The sequence below is a fragment of the Lepidochelys olivacea genome (genome assembly GCF_965140295.1).
Source record: "Lepidochelys olivacea isolate rLepOli2 genome assembly, chromosome: 8".
NCBI classification, from domain to species: Eukaryota; Metazoa; Chordata; order Testudines; family Cheloniidae; genus Lepidochelys; species Lepidochelys olivacea.
In genome coordinates, this window is record NC_140418.1 from 96,141,954 (window position 1) to 96,147,671 (window position 5,718).

The following is a 5,718-nucleotide window of genomic DNA, read 5'->3' on the forward strand; positions in this document are numbered from 1 at the left end:
GAGGAGTTAGACACACCTGCAGGTGGCTATCATCTTGGAGGGGTAGCCGCTCATGCCACCGTGGCTGTATTTCTGTTCATAGTATACTAGCTTGATGAGAGCTGGCATCGGTATGTCTCTCAAGATGGAAATTATACCTCCAGATTGAAGTAGAGACATACCCACAGAATGCCTTGTATGCCTCTCTGAGATTAAGTGGTAATATTGTCCCTATTTTACAGATGCAGAGTTGAGCCAGATGCAGATGCAGAGTTGAGCCAGAGTATAAAGCCAGAATTGTCAAGTGTTCCCTATCTTCAGGTTCCCAATTTAAAACACCTAAGCTCTAATTTTTTCCTGAATACTTATTTTTATAGCAGTTCATGTGTTCAAAACACGTTTCTTGACTTCAGTTGCAATTATGAGCATTAAGCACTTCAGTAAATTTGGAACCAGGTAACTCAGGTTAGGCACTCAGATTTTTGAAGGTTTACAGCTTGGCCAAGTTTGGGAACTTTCACAACGACTGCAAAAAGCACACTTCTGGCATCAGCATGACCTCCCTTCCAAATTTCAAGTACCTGCTCTAAGGCATTAAAGTGTTTTAAACTTAAAGGGGAGGGGGCGCCCATACTCAACGTGAGAAACTTGAGTCTAAACAGTTTGGTAAGTTATAAGCTAGAGCTAGCTCAGATCTGTTCAGCAAATAGTGAATGTGCCAAAACACGTAGTTTCTAGGCAATCCAATTTATTTGTGAATTCAGCAATTATTTTTGACTGAATTTAAAAAAGAGGGGGAGGATGGAGACTTTTAAAAAGTTGAGTAGAAGTGACATTTCTTTCCAAAATGTCAATTCAAGTCAATCTGAATGAAATTTTCAGTTGTTGGTGAGGAAAAAAATGAAAACTCAGATTGAAACTTTTTGTTTTTCAGTTCAGCTACCACACTGAAAAATCCATTATAAACAACTACCAACGCTCGTAAATGGGTAATGGCAGGCAGCCTTGCCTATAGGTGACGCTACCAGCTTCACCTATAACGAACTCCAGAGGTTATTTAAAATGAGGGCTGTCAATTGCAATTAACTCACACTATTTAAATCAAAAAATTAATTGTGATTAAAAAAAATTAATCGCACTTAATAGAATACCCTTTATTTAAATATGTTTGGATGTTTTTCTACATTTTCAAATATATTGATATCTATTACAACACAGAATACGTGTACAGTACTCACTTTATATTTTTATTACAAATATTTGCACTGTAAAAATGATAAACAAAAGAAATACTATTTTTCAACTCACCTCATACAAGTACTGTAGTGCAATCTATTGTGAAAGTGTAACTTACAAATGTAGATTTTGTGTCTTTTGTTGCATAACTGGACTCAAAAACAAAACAATGTAAAACTTTAGAGCCTGCAAGTCCACTCAGTCCTACTTCTTGTTCAGCCAATCACTAAGATAAAACAAGTTTATTTACATTTATGGGAGATACTGCTGCCTGCTTCTTATTTACAGTGTCACCTGAAAGTGAGAATAGGCATTCGCATTGCACTTTTGTAGCTGGTGTTGCAAGGTATTTACGTGCCAGATATGCTAAACATTCAGCCACTGTTCCAGAGGACATGCTTCCATGCTGAAGATGCTCGTTTTAAAAAAAAAAAAAAGTGTTAATTAAATTTGTGACTGAACTCCTTGGGAGAGAATTGTATGTCTCCTATTCTGTTTTACCCGCATTCTGCCATATATTTCGTGTTATAGCAGTCTCAGATGATGACCTAGCACATGTGAAAGTGTTCTTAAAACAAACAGCAGATTTAGAATCATAGAATATCAGGGTTGGAAGGGACCCCAGAAGGTCATCTAGTCCAACCCCCTGCTCAAAGCAGGACCAATTCCCAGTTAAATCATCCCAGCCAGGGCTTTGTCAAGCCTGACCTTAAAAACCTCTAAGGAAGGAGATTCTACCACCTCCCTAGGTAACGCATTCCAGTGTTTCACCACCCTCTTAGTGAAAAAGTTTTTCCTAATATACAATCTAAACCTCCCCCACTGCAACTTGAGACCATTACTCCTCGTTCTGTCATCTGCTACCATTGAGAACAGTCTAGAGCCATCCTCTTTGGAACCCCCTTTCAGGTAGTTGAAAGCAGCTATCAAATCCCCCCTCATTCTTCTCTTCTGCAGGCTAAACAATCCCAGCTCCCTCAGCCTCTCCTCATAACTCATGTGTTCCAGTCCCCTAATCATTTTTGTTGCCCTTCGCTGGACTCTCTCCAATTTATCCACATCCTTCTTGAAGTGTGGGGCCCAAAACTGGACACAGTACTCCAGATGAGGCCTCACCAATGTCGAATAGAGGGGAACGATCACGTCCCTCGATCTGCTGGCTATGCCCCTACTTATACATCCCAAAATGCCATTGGCCTTCTTGGCAACAAGGGCACACTGCTGACTCATATCCAGCTTCTCATCCACTGTCACCCCTAGGTCCTTTTCCACAGAACTGCTGCCTAGCCATTCGGTCCCTAGTCTGTAGCTGTGCATTGGGTTCTTCCGTCCTAAGTGCAGGACCCTGCACTTATCCTTATTGAACCTCATCAGATTTCTTTTGGCCCAATCCTCCAATTTGTCTAGGTCTTTCTGTATCCTATCCCTCCCCTCCAGCGTATCTACCACTCCTCCCAGTTTAGTATCATCCGCAAATTTGCTGAGAGTACAATCCACACCATCCTCCAGATCATTTATGAAGATATTGAACAAAACCGGCCCCAGGACCGACCCTTGGGGTACTCCACTTGATACCGGCTGCCAACTAGATATGGAGCCATTGATCACTACCCGTTGAGCCCGACAATCTAGCCAGCTTTCTACCCACCTTGTAGTGCATTCATCCAGCCCATACTTCCTTAACTTGCTGACAAGAATACTGTGGGAGACCGTGTCAAAAGCTTTGCTAAAGTCAAGAAACAAAAGGCAAAGGAGGTACCAATGTGACATTTCTAAAAATAGTTACAGCACTCCACTTAAGGTTTAAGAATCTGAAGTGCTGTCCCAGATCTGAGAGGGAAGAGTGGAACATGCTTTCAGAAGTCTTTAAAAGAGCAATACTCTGATGGGGAAATTACAGAACCCAAACCACCAAAAAATAAAATCAACCTTCTGCTGGTGGCATCTGCCTCAGATGATGAAAATGAACATGTGTTGGTCCGCTCTGCTTTGGATCGTTATCAAGCAGAACCTGTCATCAGCTTGGACGCATGTCCTCTGGAATGGTGGTTGAAGCATGAAGGGACACATGAATCTTTAGCACATCTGGCACATAAATCTCTTGCGATGCTGGCTACAACAGTGCCATGCGAGTGCCTGTTCTCACTTTCAGGTGACATTGTAAACAAGAAGCGGGCAGTATTATCTCTTGCAAATTGTAACCAAACTTGTTTGTCTGAGTGATTGGCTGAAGATGGACTGAGTAGACATGTAGGCTCTAAAGTTTTACATTGTTTTATTTTTGAATGCAGTTAATTTTTTTACATCATTCTACATTTGTAAGTTCAACTTTCATGATAAAAAGATTGCACTACAGTACTTGTATTAGGTGAATTGAAAAATACTATTTTTTTTACAGTGCAAATATTTGTAATAAAAAATAAAGTGAGCACTGTACACTTTGTATTCTGTATTATAACTGAAATCAATGTATTTGAAAATGTAGAAAACATTCTAAATATATATAAATAAATAGTATTCTATTAGCAACAGTGCGATTAATCATGATTAGTTTTTTTTAATCGGTAGACAGCCGTATTTGAAATCTAATAATCCCATGTGTGTGGTAGCTTTATTATGTTTTGTCAACAACAGTATGGGTTAACCGACTAAGGACCAATTAAGGAGTTAAGAACCTCTGTTCTAACATCACCTCCTGTCAGTGTGGCCTTTGACAAAGGAAGATTTCTTATTCCTATATATACATTACAAGGATTTCTGTGTCTCAGTCTTTGTTTGGTTTTCCCCATTTCTGAAATGAGGCAGGTGTTCCGAGGAAGAATTAATATTAAAGTTGGTAAAGTGCTAAGTATTGCTCTAGATAAATTGTACCACTCCTTGTGTAATTCACATACTGCAATGTAAACACTTCCTCTTCTAATCATTAAATAGATACCCCTACAGCCTTAATTTAAATACTGTTGGATTTAAATTTGCAGTATTTTAAGTATAAGATACTGCTAGAATGATAGTTGCTTTCCTCATTGCATACATGCACTGGAATTAGCCATTAACTACAGAGGAAAAAATGGGCTCTCATAAAGTCATTCAAAAGTAATAGGTGCAGAATTGTTCAGATTTTTCTCTTTAAATTAAAAAAAAAACACGCCTTACCCATAATCTGTGATTAGATGTATGATGGGCCATAGGGGGCCCTGGCTTTCAGTGTTCCTTTTCCTTTACAGTGTTGTTTGATGCACACTTGAACAGAAAGATGCTCTGCTTACGTATTAGACTACAAAAATGCAAGTTGATGGGTGTTAGAAAAAGCAACAGGTGTGTAATGTACATTAAATGTTAATATAAAGCATCAGTTCACAACAGATAAATCTTGTTGGAAGAAGCCCCCCTACTCTGTTTTCCTAGAACAAAATACTGATTGCAAGTGTTGTGGTGTCCTCCATTTCCTTTACTAGTTTTGATTTTTAACAAGGTACAGGGGAAAAAATTAAAATGTTTCCAGGTAATAGTCTCTGCTTATTCTAAGAAAAGTATGTGCGCATGGGGAATTGGCTCCTAAATTCTGGGGTCTGCTACAGTTCCTTAGAATAACTCTACTGATTTCACTGAAGTTGCTTTAGATTTATGCTAGTCTGAGAAAAAAATCTGTCCCAAATGGTTTGTTCTGGATGTTTGATGAATACATCATTTATGCAACAAGATGTTTGTTCATATTATCAAGTTTAATGTCCAGCTGAAACTCCTAAGAGTCAAAACCACCTTGCCTAACAAGAGGTATTATGTTGGAGCTTAAATAACAACGTTAAATATAATTGGCATGTTGAAGCCACTGTCCTACTGTTGTTTGTGACAATTATGGGATGAGATCTCATTATGGGCGATCACAAGTCAGTTTCTGTGCTGTGTGAGCTTGAGATTTCATTTTTACTGAAGTGTTAGTGTTGTATATGTGCGGGTTTTTTTAAACAGCCGGCCCCTGTGGTTCCTCTTTCAGCTTCCCTCTGTCTTCACAAGTTTTGTTGTTGTATTTTTTAAACCACAGCAGTGCAGTGCCTTCAAACGGCTCTGGTTGCTTAGGGTCATCCCATTACTCTTCTCACAACGTAGCCTCTTGTGTCCCCTTCAGCTGTGGAAAGAGCCCAGGGCGACGGTCAGTTCCTCGCCACACGAGCAGTATTGAGGAAGCGCCAGGGGCAGGAGTGAGTAATGAGCGCTGTGTGTGAGAACACACGGGCTAAAAGAAAGCTCTGCAGCCCGGGACTGGGCCAGGGCCCCCCACCCAAGTCACAGCCGGACTGGACTCGGTCTGCCGACCCGCGCTAACGCAGGTCACTCAGCGGGAGCTGGGCGCGAGGCACGCCGGGAGGCCCGGGACAGGTCGTGCCCGTACAGCGCAAGCTCGGCCGTTGCCCGATTCAGAGGCTGTAGTTTCAGCTCCCTTGCCCTCGTCACTTCCGGTTGTGGGGGCCCTGCGGGGGCTGGCCTTCGCAGCGCCTGATGGGT